Here is an 18,083-nt window from a genome sequence, read left to right on the forward strand (position 1 = left end):
AGGTAACACCCACTCCCAAATCCTTCTGCCACCCTTTAGAGTACTTGTGGTCATGAACCTCAAAGAATGTGCTTACATTCATTTCCTAGGGCTGCTGTAACCAATTACCGCAAACTGTGTGGCTTGAAACAACAGAATTTATTTATTCAATGATCACAAAGGCCAGAAGTCTGAAATCAAGGACTGAACTTGATAAGTATGAGCAGAATGGAGCTTCCTCTGAAGGAATAAGGGGATAATCTTTCCCTGCCTCTTTCAGATTCTAATGGGATCCTTGGCATGTGGTAGCAAAATTCTGATCTTTGTCTCTGTCAACACATGGCATTCTCCTGTCTTTCTGTTTCTTCTCTCTTGGTCTTTTATAATGACACTTGTCAATGGGCTCAGGGCCTGTCTGGATGATCCAGGATGATCTTATCTTGAGATCTTGTCTGCAAAGACCTTCATCCCAAGTAAGGTCATTTTCTGAGGTTCTGGGGGGAGGGTTTACCATTCAACTCACTTTACCACTAAAACTTCCTGAGAGCCCATGCAGTAAGCAAGCTCAGTTATGCCCATACTGAAAGAGGAAAAAAAAAAAAAAAAAAAACCAGAATTTCCAGAATCCATTTTAAAATTATCTAAAGTAATGATCGAGCAATCAAAATCCTGGGCATATACACAGACAAAACTACAATTTTAAAAGATACATGCACCCCTGTGTTCATAACAGCATTATTCATAATAGCCAAGACATGGAAACAACCTAAATGTCCAACAACAGATGAACAGATAAAGAAGATACTGTACATATGTACAACTAAATATAATCAGCCATAAAAAGAATGAAATAATGCCATTTGCAGCAACATGGATGGAACTAGAAATTATCATATTAAGTCAGAAAGAGAAAGACAAATATGTATGATATCACTTATATGTGGAATCTAAAATATGACACAAATGAACTTATCTATGAAACAGAAACAGACTCACAGAGAACAAGCTCATGGTTGCCAAGGTTTAAGGGGTGGGGGAGGGATGACTGGGATTTTGGGATTAGTGGATGCAATTACATATAAAATAGATAAACAAAAAGGTCCTACTGTATAGTAGAGGGAACTATAGTCAATATCCTGTAATAAATAATAATGGAAAAGAAAACAATTATCTAAAGTAATAGGGAGCTTGACTCTGGACTTTCTGAAAGACCTGCCAGAAAAGATAATTTTCTGATGTCAGGTAAGGAGCTTTTGTAGGGAGTTCCTTGTAGGGTGGGATTTGGTGCCTCCCAAAGTGCTTTCTGATTATAGATCAGGGACATGAAAGTCTACCATTAGGATCACTCTTTGAGGGTCTCCTTAGGTACAGGCACAAACTAACTAAGCAAAAATATATGACTGAGAAAAAGTGGAGATTAATTTAATTGATTTATTTATCTCCCCAAACTGCCTAACTAATTGCCAAACAATAAACTATACATTGGGGACAATCCAGTTCTTGTTATCACTAATAATTTCTTGCTGCTGCTGCTGCTGCTAAGTCACTTCAGTTGTGTCTGACTCTGTGTGACCCCGTAGACGGCAGCCTACCAGGCTCCCCTGTCCCTGGGATTCTCCAGGCAAAAACACTGGAGTGGGTTGCCATTTCCTTCTCCAATTCGTGAAAGTGAAGTCACTCAGTCGTGTCCAACTTCACGACTCCATGGACTGTAGCCTACCAGGCTCCTCCGTCCATGGGATTTTCCAAGCAAGAGTACTGGAGTGGGGTGCCATTGTCTTCTCCAATAATTTCTTAATGAGATGTAAAATCCGTGGTGCTGGAGTGACTTTGAGGAGATACCCCATGTCCAAGGGCAAAAGAGAAGCCCCAGAAAGACAGTACGAGAGGTGAAATTACATTTCGAATCAAACTATATCTTCCAGAGATGCTCAGAGGACTCAAACAGACCTTGTGTGCATCAGGACCCAGAGACCCCACAGAGACTGAGACAAAACTGTGTTTGAGTGTCTCCTGAGGAGGTATGGGTCAGTAGTGGGTTGCTGTAGGAGCTCTGGGTACAGCAGACTTGGATAAGGCAAGACCCCCTCTTGGAGGGGGTCGCCATTAACCCCACCACTGGGCCACCAGAACTTACACAGGACTGGGGAAACAAACTCTTAAAGGGCACAAACAAAATCTTGTGGGCCTGAGGACCCAGGAGAAAGGAACAATGACCCTACAAGAGACTGACCTAGACTTGCCTGTAAGTGTCCAGGAGTCTGCTGGAGGCGTGGGTTGGTGGTGGCCTGCTGCAGGGTTGGGGGCACTGAGTGTAGCAGTGCCTACCCAGGACCTTTCAAGTTCAGTTCAGTTCAGTCACTCAGTCGTGTCCAACTCTTTGCGACCCCATGAATCACAGCATGCCAGGCCTCCCTGTCCATCACCAACTTCCAGAGTTCACTCAGATTCATGTCCATCAAGTCGTGATGCCATCCAGCCATCTCATCCTCTGTCATCCCCTTCTCCTCCTGCCCCCAATCCCTCCAAGCATCAGAGTCTTTTCCAATGAGTCAACTCTTTGCATGAGGTGGCCAAAGTACTGGAGTTTCAGCTTTAGAATCATTCCCTCCAAAGAAATCCCAGGGTTGATCTCCTTCAGAATGGACTGGTTGGATCTCCTTGCAGTCCAAGGGACTCTCAAGAGTCTTCTCCAACACCACAGTTCAAAAGCATCAATTCTTCGGTGCTCAGCCTTCTTCACAGTCCAACTCTCACATCCATACATGACCACAGGAAAAACCATAGTCCTGACTAGACGGACCTTAGTCGGCAAAGTAATGTCTCTGCTTTTGAATATACTCTCTAGGTTGGTCATAACTTTTCTTCCAAGGAGTAAGCGTCTTTTAATTTCATGGCTGCAGTCACCATCTGCAGTGATTTTGGAGCCCCCAAAAATAAAGTCTGACACTGGTTCTACTGTTTCCCCATCTATTTCCTATAAAGTGATGGGACCAGATGCCATGATCTTCGTTTTCTGAATGTTGAGCTTTAAGCCAACTTTTTCACTCTCTTCTTTCACTTTCATCAAAAAGGACCTTTCAAAGGAGGTATGTATCTTCACTCAGTTCAGTTGAGCTGAGTCACTTAGGTAATTATCTTCATTACCTCCAACATAGTTTGGCCTCAGGTCAAACAACAGGGAGGGAACACAGCCCCACCCTTCAACAGAAAATTGGATTAAAGATTTACTGAGTATGGCCCTGCCCATCAGAACAAGACCCAGTTTCCCCCTCAGTCAGTGTCTCCCATCAGGAAGCTTCCATAAGCCTCTCATCCTTTTCCATCAGAAGGCAGAGAAACTGAAAACCATAATCTATTTCTGGTTAGAAAACTAACCAATCTGATCACATGGACCACAGCCTTGTCAGACTCAGTGAAACTATGAGCCATGTCATGTAGGGCCACCCAAGATGGACGGGTCATGGTGGAGAGTTCTGATAAAATGTGGTCCACTGGAGAAGGGAAAGGCAAACCATTTCAGTATTCTTCCTTGAGAACCCCATGAACACTATGAAAAGGAAAAAAGATAGGACACTGAAAGTTGAACTCCCCAGGTCAGTAGGTGCCCAATAGGCTACTGAGAAGAGTGGGGAAATAACTCCAGAAAGAATGGAGAGATGGAGCCAAAGCAAAAACACCCAGTTGTGTATGTGACTGGTGATGGAAGCAAAATCTGATGCTGTAAAGGACAATATTGCATAGGAAGCTGGAATGTCAGGTCCATGAATCAAGGCAAATTGGAAGTGGTCAAATAGGAGATGGCAAGAGTGAACACTGACATTTTAGGAATCAGTGAACTAAAATGGACTAGAATGGGTGAATTTAACTCAGATGACTTTTATATCTACTACTGTGTCAGACTTTATTTTTCTGGGCCCCCAAATCACTGCAGATGGTGATTGCAGCCATGAAATTAAAAGACGCTTACTCCTTGGAATAAAAGTTATGACCAACCTGGAGAGTATATTCAAAAGCAGAGACATTACTTTGCCGACTAAGGTCCGTCTAGTCAAGGCTATGGTTTTTCCTGTAGTCATGTATGGATGTGAGAGTTGGACTGTGAAGAAGGCTGAGCACCGAAGAATTGATGCTTTTGAACTGTGGTGTTGGAGAAGACTCTTGAGAGTCCCTTGGACTGCAAGGAGATCCAACCAGTCCATTCTGAAGGAGATCAACCCTGGGATTTCTTTGGAGGGAATGATGCTAAAGCTGAAACTCCAGTACTTTGGCCACCTCATGCAAAGAGTTGACTCATTGGAAAAGACTCTGATGCTTGGAGGGATTGGGGGTAGGAGAAGAAAGGGACGACAGAGGATGAGATGGCTGGATGGCATCACTGACTCGATGGACGTGAATCTGAGTGAACTCCAGGAGTTGGTGATGGACAGGGAGGCTTGGTGTGCTGCGATTCATGGGGTCGCAAAGAGTCGGACACGACTGAGCGACTGAACTGAACTGAACTGAACTGTGGCAAGAATCCCTTAGAAGAAATGGAGTAGCCATCATAGTCAACAAAAGAGTCTGAAATGCAGTGCTTGGGTACAATCTCAAATACGACAGAATGATCTCTGTTCATTTCCAAGGCAAACTATTCAATATCACAGTAATCCAAGTCTATGCCCCGACCAGTAATGCTGAAGAAGCTGAAGTTGAACAGGTCTATGAAGACCTACAAGACCTTTTAGAACTAACGCCAAAAAAGACGTCCTTTTCATTATGGGGGATTGGAATGCAAAAGTGGGAAGTCAAGAAATATCTGGAGTAACAGGCAAATTTGGCTTTGGAGTACAGAATGAAACAGGGCAAAGGCTAATAGAGTTTTGCCCAGAGAACGCACTGGTCATAGCAAACACCCTCTTCCAATGACACAAGAGAAGACTCTACACATGGACATCACCAGATGGTCAATACCGAAATCAGACTGATTATATTCTCTGCAGGCAAAGATGGAGAAGCTCTATACAGTCAGCAAAAACAAGACTGGGAGCTGACTGTGGCTCAGATCATGAACTCCTTATTGCACAATTCAGACTTATATTGAAGAAAGTAGGGAAAACCATTAGACCATTCAGGTATAACCTAAATCAAATCCCTTATGATTATACAGTGGAAGTGACAAATAGATTGAAAGCATTAGATCTGATAGAGTGCTTGAAGAACTATGGATGGAGGTTCATGACACTGTAGAGGAGGCAGTGATCAAGACCACCCCCAAGAAAAGGAAAGGCAAAAAGGCAAAATCGTTGTCTGAGGAGGTCTTACGAATAGCTGAGAAAAGAAGAGAAGTGAAAGGCAAAGGAGAAAAGGAAACATATACCCATTGAATGCAGAGTTCCAAAGACAGAGGATGTTCCAAAGCCTTCCTCAGCCATCAGTGCAAAGAAATAGTGGAAAACAATAGAATGGGAAAGACTAGAGATATCTTCAAGAAAATTAGAGATACCAAGGGAACATTTCATGCAAAGATGGGCTCGATAAAGGACAGAAATGGTATGGACCTAACAGAAGCAGAAGATACTAAGAAGAGGTGGCAAGAATACACAAAAGAACTATACATAAAAGATCTTCACGACCCAGATAATCACGATGGTGTGATCACTCACCTAGAGCCAGATATCCTGGAATGCGAATTAAAATGGACCTTAGGAAGCATCACTACGAACAAAGCTAGTGGAGGTGATGGAATTCCAGTTGAGCTATTTCAAATCCTAAAAGATAATGCTGATAGTACTGCACTCAATATGCCAGCAAATTGAGAAAACTCAGCAGTGGCCATAGGACTGGAAAAGGTCAGTCCAATCCCGAAGAAAGGCAATGCCAATGAATGTTCAAACTACCACACTATTGCACTCATCTCACATGCTAGCAAAGTAATGTTTAAAATTCTTCAAGCCAGGCTTCAACAGTACACGAACCATGAACTTCCAGATGTTCAAGCTGAATTTAGAAAAGGCAGAGGAACCAGAGATCAAATTGCCAACATTCGTTGGATCATTGAAAAAGCAAGAGGTTTTCAGAAAAACATTTACTTCTGCTTTATTGACATGCGAAAGCCTTTGACTGTGTGGATCACAAAAAACTGTTAAATTCTTAAAGAGATGGGAATACCTGACCACCTGACCTGCCTCCTGATAAATCTGTATGCAGGTCAAGAAGCAACAGTTAGAACTGGACGTGGAATAACAGACTGGTTCTAAATTGAGAAAGGAGTACGTCAAGGCAATATACTGACAATATACTGATATCACCACCCTGCTTATTTAATTTATATGCAGAGTACATCATGAGAAATGTTAGACTGGATGAAGCACAAGCTGGATTTAAAATTGCCAGGAGAAATATCAATAACCTCAGATATGCAGGTGACACCACCCTTATGGCAGAAAATGAAGAACTAAAGAGCCTCTTGATGAAAGTGAAAGAGGAGAGTAAAAAAATTGGCTTAAAACTCAACATTCAGAAAACTAAGATCATGGCATCCTGGTCCCATCACTTCATGGCAAATAGATGGGGAAACAATGGAAACAGTGACAGAATTTATTTTGGGGGGGCTCCAAAATCACCGCAGATGGTGACTGCAGCCAAGAAATTAAAAGACGCTTGCTCCTTTGAAGAAAAGTTATGACCAACCTAGACAGTATAATAAAAAGCAGAGACATTACATTGCCAACAAAGCTCTGTCTAGTCAAAGCTATGGTCTTTCCAGTAGTCATGTATGGATGTGAGAGTTGGACTGTAAAGAAAGCTGAGTGCTGAAGAATTGATGGTTTTGAACTGTGGCGTTAGAGAAGACTCGAGAGTCCCTTAGACTGCAAGGAGATCCAACTAGTCCATCCTAAAGGAAATAAACCCTGAATATTCATTGGAAGGACTGATGCTGAAGCTGAAACTCCAATACTTTGTCTACCTGATGTGAAGAACTGACATATTTGAAAGGATCCTGATGCTGGAAAAAACTGAAGGCAGGGGGAGTAGGGGACGACAGAGGATGAGGTGGTTGGAAGGCACCACCAACTCAATGGACATGAGTTTCGGTAAACTCCGAGAGTTGGTGATGGACAGGGAGGCCTGGCATGCTGCAGTCCATGGGGTTGCAAAGAGTGGGACATGACTGAGTGACTGAACTGAACTGAAAATCTAGTCAAGACTAACTCCATTTATAAATTTGCCACACCTGTGAGACCAACTCCATTCTTCCCAGAGTGTTGTCTCCTCAACATTAGTTCTGGCCAGATAAAGAACCATGGTGGCCTGAGAGGATAAGCCTTGTCCTGTTGATCCCCAATAACCTACTGGCCAGACATTGAACCCGCACTCAGAGGCACAGCTGTTATCCTGTGTAGACCCAACTGACAGCATGATTTAGCGGGCAGCTTTCAAAATAACCCGAGGGGTCAAAGGGGAAAGGATTGGACTGAACTTGTTCTTCAGTGACTCATAACCTTTACAGCAACTTCACAGCCCAGTTTGGAAGCAACAGAGCTCAGAGTCTACATAATGTATCTTCATGTCCCATCTAATAAGAGTATGCAAATCATTGCTAAAAACATCAGTTATGAGACAGACAATTGCCACAGAGGAAAGGAGAAAGAACAAAACCTTCTTAAGCCATTAAGAATGACATTGCTTGTAAACTAAACATAATTAGGTATCCTGGCTCCTGCTGATTGCATATATCAATGAGGATTTGCACCAGTGGAAGGGAGTGGGAGAATTAAGTCATCACTGTGAGCGATGGTATAGAAGGTTAGATTATAGGAGAGCAGAATATGGGACCTTAAACTTGGGTCAAGGGCATAATCTTCTGGATCCCAGTCCAATGGGAGTAGCCATGTCAGCCCCCTAAATGAAGGCTGAACGCCATGATGGCTTCAATGAGCTGAGAGGTCCTTGAAAGACAGACATAATTTGAACTGCAAAGGGATATTAACTGTGGTCTGCTCAATGCCTGGGGAGTATAGGGCAAGGACCATGCTGCGCTCCACCATCATGTTAAACTTCCAGAGGCTCCAGCTCTCATCATGTTACTACTCTTTGGTTAAGGAATACCAAGCTTTTCCATTAACTGCTGTCAATGTTATCAATCCACAAAATTCTAAAAGTACAAAGAAAAACTATCACCTGCCAATCTCAGCACCCAGAGAAAACCATTGTTCATATTACATTTTGCAGATGTGTTTCTGTTCCTTTTGAAAAGCAGAAATGCATCCATTTAAAGGCAACAAACAAATAAAGGGAAATTTGGGGTCAATTTTCATTCTTTCATTCATTCACGTTTTTTGACCCCATAACATGTAAGATCTTAGTTCCTTGACCAGGGGTTGAGCCCGTGTCCCCTGCAGCATAAGCATGGAGTCTTAACCACTGGACCACCAGGGAACCCCTGTCCATAATATTTAATGAGCACTTACTGTATGCTAAGCATGACAGACTCTAAAATGACAAGGATGAGTTGCCTGTGATTTCCTCGATGTATTACCCAGCTCAGAGAGAAAAACTCAAGTCTTAAGAATTCTTCTGTAGGCTCCTCTCTTCCTGGAAACATTCTATGAAGTCGTACATGTGCACCAGAGCACAAGGACATTTCTCCATCTCTGCTCCTCTGGACCCCAGTGTGAATGGCTAAATCATGACAAATGTCACCTGAGGTCAGAGCAGAAACCCTGACAAGCCATGAGGCAAAGCCAGCCAGGGAAGGAAGGGAAGAAATTTTAATTCTATGTGAAAGCAAACAGTCCCAGGAGTCCCTCAGTGTAAAAGTCATACAGAATAAGATGATAATCAAATTTTTAATCTACTGAGCATTTACTATGTGCTGGGCACAGTGCTAAAGGCTTTTTGCATGAAATCTCATTTAAACCTCAGAATGTAAGGATGGGGTTGGTATTAGACTTCTTGTTTAGGTAAAATTACTGAGGCTAGAGAGGTTAAATGATTTTCCCAAGGTCACTCAGCTAAGATATGGCAACCTTTGACTTGAGCCCCAAATCAGTGCTCTTAGCCTCAGGAAACTCACAAATCAGAAGGCAGGAACCAGTTGAGGAAAGTGCCACCATGTGGAAGAAAGGGCACGACCTTCAGAATTACACAAACGACTTCACATTCAGATACTACTTCTTCCTTAGGGTAATCCCTTAGCTGCTTTGTTGGTTTTCTTCCCATTTCTGTGCAGGGTGCCATATCTTATTTATCATGGAACCTCAATATTTAGCACTATGTTAGCTGGCTTGTAGCACAGGTCCTCCAAAACTGTGTTGAAGGAATGCCAGATTAATATAGGAACTTGGGCATAGGACTGCAGCAAGGGGTATATGATGTGAAAGAGGGCACTCACCTGGCACCTGTGCAGTGTAAATACCCCTTAGCTGTTGGCCTTTATCCTATAATGAAGCCTTGGCAAGAGGGAGGGTGAATGGAACCACTGGGCTGCTTCTTCCCTTAATCTGGAACCTCAGTGAATTTATCCCCTTAAGACATACTCCTGAGTGTGGGAGCCACTGAGAGGAATAAAGAGCAGGAATTAAACAGGAACAAACTCTGTTTGGGAGTCAGGCACGAATTACCATACTTTGTTGAATTTCCTAGACTAAAAGACTCTTGGCTTGATGCACGTGCATGGTGTCACCAGTGCCCTAAAGCATCTTCAGAGCTTAATGCAATGCCAGGCTCAGTGCTTGCTTGCCCGTATTGTTCTCCACAGGCAGAGATAAAAGTCCTTTTTGATTCTTGCTTCATCCATAGGAAAGGGGAAAAAAAAAACATACTAGAGAAATTCTCAGTGGAGGCGGCATTGTCACCAAGCATAATGGAAACATTTTAAAGATAACTTTCTTCCAATTGCTGTGGCCTTTTATCTGGCAACTCAGACAAGGCTGTTAACACTGATAAGCAGATTTTCTTCGAAGTTCAGTAAAAGAGTCTGTATGGAAAGAACAAACATGCTTATGTTGTCTAAAATAAAATCTGGCTTTTGTAAAGTGTGGTCTGCTCAAGATGCCATTGTTTATCTCCTACAATGCTGATTTAGTTTTCTCACCTTTGTCACAAGAATCTCATAGAAAACTCTTGCTTTTCATTCAAGATTGGAAAGAAATCTGGCAGCAGCTCTACTGGACTTCCTCAAGGAAGAGGCCCTCCCGGGACTGCTGAGCCCCTCTGATATCTAGTCATTGTTGCTTTACCTTTAAAACAAGGTCACTGGTGAAACCAAGTACCACTTGAGCCAAATTCAAGTCCTCCTCTACAGGGTAGTTTCCAAATAAGTTCCTTATTCTAAGTTCCTTCCGGGTGACCTGGATCTCTTTTTTTCTGTTCAGGAGAGATTGTTCTTTTCTCCCTTCCACTTCTTCATCCCTCTCTGATCACAGAGAGGAAAAGAATGGCCCTTCTCTGCTCCTGACTCAGAATGCACATCAGCCAAAGTCAGAAGGACAAACCCTCCTCCAGAGCGACTGTCCCCACCTCTGCTGCAAGCTCACTTCTGGTGGCAATTCATTGGCCGCCTCCTACACACCATTTCCTGGACAAATTCCACCTGGAAGAGTTCAGGGACAGAAAAAGGTTGCTCCTCTTAAAGAACCAACACAATGCTTTAGATTAGCCAAGGAGGGCTGTGTAATTCAGACAGTTTCTCTCTTTGCCTGGCTGTTGGAAAGCCCAGAGCTGGAAACTGGACTCCTTTTTCTTGGGCTGGGGGGGGAGGTGGGGGGCAGGGTTTCTTGATATACATTTTTCTTCAACTATCACTTCATGTTTCTTTGTTGTCTTCCAGCCTCTATTAATGACTCTCTGAGTAGAACTCCGTTTCTAGTGTAACTTGCCTTCACAGAAGCAGATGAACTATGAATAAATGAACATTTTCAAAGTGGGCTGTCATCATTCTAACCATGCTGATCCTCTCACCTGAACAACAGGAAAAATAACATAGGAAAAATCATTTAGAATCATCTTCCCAAAGAGCTATTTCTACCTAGAAGCTTTTGGCCTCACCAAGGCTAAAATAAAGAGGATAACTTGTTCATTCATACAGAAAAGTTCATTAATACACATTTATTTATAGACTCAAAGCAAATTCATTATGCCTCTTCTACCCTGCCCCTGTCCATACTTAAAAAAAAAAAAAAAACTAGCAGAGAGTAAAAAAGTAGCCCATTTTAGACAGGCAAACTGAGTTACAGGAGTCAGACTAAGAAAATATACTAAATTATAGGACAGATAACTGGAAATGCTCTAGTCTATGAAATCTGTGGAGATGGAATTAATCAGCGTCTGCAGACTGGAGCTTTACAACCCCACCACAACAAAAATGACTTAAACTGAGCAACTTAAAAGTTAGATCTCATTCCTCTATGAGGAATTTCTCTCTGGAAATAACAATATTTCAAAATTTTTACCTTTTTTATGGAGAGGAGGCTATCAGTTCCTATTTATGATTTAATAAACTTATTCTAGCTTGAATTTTTCTGCTTAGGGGAGGGGAAGGAAAATTTGCTTTTGATAAATCAAGACCAGATAATGCGGTTCACTAAAAAACACCCACTAAAGTAAGTAGGTGCAACACATAATAAAACGTACAAACATTGTGAGAAAATTTAATCAGAGAAGCTGAAGCAGAGGTCAGTGTATGCCAGGCTGATTTACAACCCAACAAGTACACCTGCACACAATGCCTAAGTGAGGCCAGGGCAAATGCTTTAAAAGAAATATACATATACATTATACTAACCTCCTCAGGGATGGAGGGAATTCTAAGGAGGTTAAGGCAGGACATGAGTAGAATATACACCTCTGCTCCTGTTACCTGACCCACAGAACCATCCTGTCCCTTTCAGCTTAACTTCCTCCAGACATTAGAACTGCACAGCTTAAATCATGGTGCTTGAACTAACAGACACAGAGAACAGACCTGTGGTTGCTGAGGGTTGGGGGTATGTGCAGGAATGGATTGAGAGTTTGGGATTAGCAGATGCAAACTACTATATGTAGAATGGATACACAACAGGTCCTACTGTATAGCACAGGGAACTATATTCAGTATCCTGTGATAAACCACAATGGAAAAGAATATGAAAAAGAATATATATACACACACACACACACATATATATGTAGAGGTGAATCACTTTGCTGTACAGCAGAAATTCACACAATACTTCAATAAAACAATTTTGAAAAAATCATGGTGCTTGATTTCGTCAATAGAAATCAATATAGTGCAGAACCATGTTAAGGGAGGTGAACCATGTATGTTCCTGACAAGAAGCTGAGTTTTAAGACGGTGTCAGTCACTAATCCAGCGGCATTCTCCCTTTATTTGTGCCTATGTATTTGAAAAAAAAGAAGTGTGGGGGGGGACATACCCCAGTTTACTTTTTTAAAACTAAATAATGTTGCCTTGTGGCACTCATATTGTATCTATTACACATTTCACTTCAAAACCTCATCTCCCCTAAACCCTCTTCAGTGCGCTTGAAGTAGCACAGCCAAAGGAAAGGAATTTTCTATTTAACTAGAGCACTGACATTCTGTTACACAATTCGATCTTGTCTATTTACCTGCTCTCAGAAACACAAGACACTAAGCACGAAATGCTGAATGCGTTGAGTCTGTGGTGCCATAGGTGTCTGAATGCATCTGTACCTTCCCTCTCACTCATCAGGGTAATTGTTGCCATGTTATTCCATTTTTTGATTAGTCTAGTCCCTCAAGCTCAATGCTTTTTTCTGGCCCAACGTTCTTCTGCTGGTTGTCATGGTGACTGAATTGTTAGCGAGGAGAAAGGCTCTGTTGTCTGTCATTGTTCTGTTGTGGTTTAGGTAACGCAGGAGGCAACACAAGTGAAGTGGATGGACCTTTTTTGCTCTGCATCATTTCATAGTATTGAAAAATCTCACATAAAAAAGGAGCAAATAGGCCCAACCAAAGAAATAACCAAGCTCTTTCTAAAGGAAAGTGCACATTATTATAAAGAGGCAAAATGGCACTAATGATGAACTGAGTAATCTATGAAAAATCCTGCTGAATGTTACATTTATTACTAGAACAATCGCTGCAACTTAAACATCACATACAATACCTACCATTTTGCAATTTAGAGTAAATATAGTTTTTAACTATACAATTGTAGCATCAACTCTTTGATTCTCGAGGCTCTGCTACTGTAACCTTATGTTCTGTTTAACCCAAAGATAGCATGGTGGAAGTTAGGACAGAAGCCAAATGGAAGGAAGAGTTGGGCAAATTTTCTTTTGGTGGTGAGATAGTGTTGGGGTCAATTTCTATTTCGGGAATGTGGAAATAAGTTTTTAAAGATGAGGGATAATGAAAAAGAAAAACTTTTTATTTAAATGGTTTTTTGAAGCTAACCAATATAAATATAATCATTCCTTAATTTTTAATTTTCTAGATTTTTAACCAGAAAATGGAGAGATATAGCATATAAATAAAGGGATACATTATAGACAGGGACCAAATTAATAACAGTTCCTAAAAAAAAAAAAAAACCACCACTCTCAATCTTTGTTCATCATTGCATTGCTAGACATATATCTGCCCCAAATCAGCAATTACTTTCATTAGCATTGGTACAATTTTCCTGTGAACTTTTTCATTTGTTTTATTTACTTGAAATGATCTAATTTAATTTTTATTTAACTGTGTAATTTAGTTCTTAATGATACAAAGTTGTAAGTAGGAATACTTGATAAAATATAATTTTAAAAGATTAAAAGGTTTATTATGACAAATTTCCCTCCCACCCCTGAAATGTAGCTCTCTCTTAATCCTCCACAGCCATTATTATTAGATTCTTTTGTAGTTTTCTGGAATTTCTTTATGCAAATATTAGAAAATACTGACAGAGATTCTTCTCTTACCTCTTGCATTCACAAATGTTAGCCTGCTATTCACACTGCTCTGCACTTTTCACTTGACACTATATCTGGTTGTCTTTCTGTATCAGAACATAGGGACATTCCTCCTCCCTTTTCCTTTTATAATAGTATAATATTCCGTTGTTGTTGTTCAGTCACTAAGTCGCGTCTGACTCTTTGCGACCCCATGGACTGCAGCATGCCAGGCTTCCCTGTCCTCCACTATTTCCCAGAGTTTGCTCAAACTCGTGTCCATTGAGTCAGTGATGCCATTCACCATCTCAGCCTCTGTTGCCCCCTTCTCTTTCTCAGCATGAGGGTCTTTTTCAATGAGTGATCTCTTCACATCCTGTGGCCAAAGTATTGGAGCTTCAGCATCAGTCCTTTTAATGAATATTCAGGATTGATTTCCCTTATGTTCTGTAATTCATTTTATCAGTCTCTATTGATGGATATTCAGGTTATTCTCATTATTTTGCTTTTATAACCTTGTGGATGTCATTTTATATGTATGCAAATATATATAAGTGATAGAATCCCAGAGGTGAAATTTCTAGGTTAAAAAAATTTGCATTTGTAACTTTGATGAATATTGTCAAATTGACTTTATAGAAGCTATTCCAATTTACACTCCCATCAACAGTGTACAAAAAGCACCCATTTTCTCATACCTTCCCAACAAAGGGTAATATTAAACTTTTGAAATTCTGCCAATCTGATAGGTAAAAAAACCAGGGCAACCCTACAGTTTTAATTTAAATTTCTGTTATTAGTGAGGTCACATATCTTTCATATGTTTCAAAGCCAATTGCATTTACTTCCCTGTTAATCCTCACTTGAGATACTTTGCCCATATTTCAGGTATTAATATTTTCTTATTGATTTCTATGAGCTCTTTATGTTTTTGAAAAATTTATGCTATGTTGTGTTATGGGTTGCAAATATTTCCCCCAATTCATTGTCTTTTGATTTTGCATAAGGATTTTTCCATGCAGAAGTTCTGGCTTTTATGTGGCCATACAAATCTTTTACGGTTTCTGCCTGTCTCTTCTCTCCCATCCCCATGCCAAGAAAAAAACTCCAACAAAGAAGCTCTCCCGTGCATTTCTGTAGTGCTTCTCTGGTTTCTTTCCTTTTCTTCATTTTTAAAAAATCTTTACCTTTTTTTAACTTTATCCTTGAGCATGGTATGAGGGACAGATCCAACTTTTGATTTTTTTTTTTCTGATGGCTATCCAATTATCCTATACTAGTTATAGAATTAAAAAATCTCCCCCTTGCCCTCCCCTATACTGGTTTGAGATGTTTCCTTTCCAGATGTTAAAGTACATTACTTTTTTGGTTTATTTCTGGACTTCCTTTTCTGTTATCTTGGTCTGGGTGTCTGTTCATATATGGAGCCCCAGTACATTTAACATAACAAATATACAATCTACAATATACTACAAGAATTGCACTTAGTCTAGAAATGCTCTTCATTATATCTGCATTTTTACATGGCAAAATATATTTTCTTATTTAGAAACTGCTTTAATCTATTGCTATCCAAACATATATTCCTTCTTTGATTGCCCCAGGAAGTATATTCACTATTATGTCAAGCCAAACATCAATTGTCACTCAAGTTTTGAGAAAAATACAGCTCAGAAAAACACACTGAGAAATACAGTGAGAAATCACTGTTTTTCAATGAAAACTAAGAACTAAAATTCAAGAATTTATATACTGTATATAAAACACACTGCTGTATTTAAAACAGATAACCAACAAGGACTACTACAGGAAACTATACTCAGTAGTTTTAATAATCTACAAGGGAAAATAATCTGAAAAAATGTATGTGTATATAACTGAATCACTTTGCTGTACACTTGAAACTAACACAACACTGTAAATCAAATACACTTCAATAATAGTAATAAAAAGAATAGACAGGGCAGAGGGCTGTTTTGTCTTTGGGAATATGCCTTTAAGGGTACAGAGTGTGGGTGTTCATAAATCCCAGCGCACTTTCATTCAGCATCTCGTGGTGGTTTACAGCCACAGAAATCTGCAAAACCTGCTGCTCTCGCTTTCTGAGGGTGCTCCAGGATGACTTTAAAGCCTAGCCATTAAAGAGCATTTGAAAGGGCACTTACTATTTAGTACCCCCATAAACATATATTTTGATTTTCTTTCATACTGTTTAATGACATAATATTCAGCAAGGATCTGTGGAAACCAGCTAGCAATCACAACACACTCCAAAGGAAGAGCACCAGCCCTTCCTAGACAGTGCTCCCCCCGACTCCCCTCAGCACACAGGCTGTGGCCGATTTCATCATCCTGCCAAATATTCACAAGCTTGTTGTCTGTTATTGGTTTAATGTAGTGCATTCACACAGATTGAACTTGATTTTCAGTACAGGTCTATAAATAATGCTCTTTGCCTGTGATCTTGAGGCTTTTGAGATCAGTTTTCCTGCTTCCACCCCTCCTTCTCAGTGAGCATTTCATCACAGGGGAGAAGATGAATGTCCTCACAACAAAAGATGACTTTTGGAGCAGAACCTACCCAATAATCAGAAGTGGCAAGTAAAAGAGGGAAGGTGGTGACCTCTCTCAGGGATATGAACAAGAAGAAACTGGAGGAGCCTTTTCCTTTGCTTAGAGAGTGCCCAAACCACTCATGGTAGGAAGCGTTTGGCTACTGATCACTTCTCTGAGACCCATTATAAAAGGTGAGCAAATCTCAAAGCGCTCCCCACCTCCTCCCCCAATTAGTTCAGAGGGCAGCCGACCTTCAGAGATATCCATTGCGGGGGTGTTTTTCTGGTGACGATGCTGTGAAAATAATTTTCTTTCTGAAGGGCTTTCTTTCTATTCTCTCCCCATGGCAACTTTTGAAAATTTGTTAAAACACACACAGGCACACCAGCCTCTCAGGCTTATCCATGAGCTCTCTGGGTGAGTGGAAACAAGCGGGAGCCTGGCCAAGACGTGCACCCAACACAATTACACCATTTTGATCATTTGGGGAATCTCACTGTGTTGTCAGGGATTTTCTTTTAAGTATAGAACAAGATAAAGTAGGTTGAGAGCAAGTTGTTTAAGCAAAAGTCATTTTGTCCAATTGCTTTTCCAAATCGGCAAAAGATTATTTTTTATTGAACCAGTATCTGCAGAGTAATAGTTGAAAAAAAGCTAGTGTCTATTCCTTCAGGGCATCTCTGCTTTGGTTGCGAGAGCGAAATTGAATAGTTGATGCTAGAAACCAGCAGAAGAGGAAACTGGTGGAAAAGATAGTCTCAAGGGCCTAAAGGGAACCATGGATGATTCAGGAGTGTGGGACAGGTTGGTATCAGTCATAGCACACAAGTCATGGAGGGACTCACTGTAACATCAGAAACTTCCAGCACATAGATGTAAGTCTCACTGACCCCACGTGGTGAAAGACATCACACACACCTCAGTTTTGGGTAAACACTTGCCTCATTTCAAGCATCCTAACTTCCCACTGATGTCCCTTTTCTGGGGACTCTTACTTTTAAATGTTTTTAAAATTGGGTATAAATAGAGAAGAAAGCAAAAGCTACAGTATACTTCAGTGTAGTATAATTTCTGGGAGAGGAAAAAAAAAAAGGCTGTTTCTGTTTATCTTTTCCACCTCATCACAGGGAAGTCATGCCCAGAATTATGCTGGTGCCAGGATTTAAAGGCCAGGAACTGGAAGCAGCACCTGTAGACCAGAATTTAAATCCCATGGACGGTTTCTCTTGAGGCTTTCATAGAACATGAATGAGGATGTAATTTAAAAATAAGCCCTGCATTCTATTTTAAAAGATAAGAAGGAGCTGGATGTGTGTAAATGTTTGGATTAAATAGGACCAAAGACTGCACTGTATTTAAATGGCTTGGCACTTGGAAAATGATGGAATCAGGCTTCATAATGGTGCAAGCATCTACCTAATGGAGCTAAATTTCCAATATAGGTGCATAGTGGAAAAGAAGGGCAGACAAGTGGCGCTGAGAATCTAAGTGACACAGCACCAAAGAATGAAACATATTGAGCTTAATGATTGACCTTATCAGAGGCTTTCTGCTCTGACAATGAAGATGTGAATTATCCTATTATTATAAGCAGATGGATCATCTTATTAATGCGCCCGAGCCTTTCACAGTTTTATTTAACTTTAAATTAAATCGAACAAT

At 40.7% G+C, this 18,083-nt stretch overlaps 1 long non-coding RNA gene across 1 annotated transcript in view; it reads right to left on the reverse strand.

Annotated features, from left to right (window-relative positions):
- The window catches only part of LOC120875076, a 94,907-nt gene that overhangs the window by 76,271 nt on the left and 553 nt on the right, over nucleotides 1–18,083 (reverse strand). The window lies entirely within an intron of this gene.

Source organism: Oryx dammah, unplaced genomic scaffold, assembly GCF_014754425.2.
Source record: "Oryx dammah isolate SB20612 unplaced genomic scaffold, SCBI_Odam_1.1 HiC_scaffold_16, whole genome shotgun sequence".
Lineage (NCBI taxonomy): Eukaryota > Metazoa > Chordata > Mammalia > Artiodactyla > Bovidae > Oryx > Oryx dammah.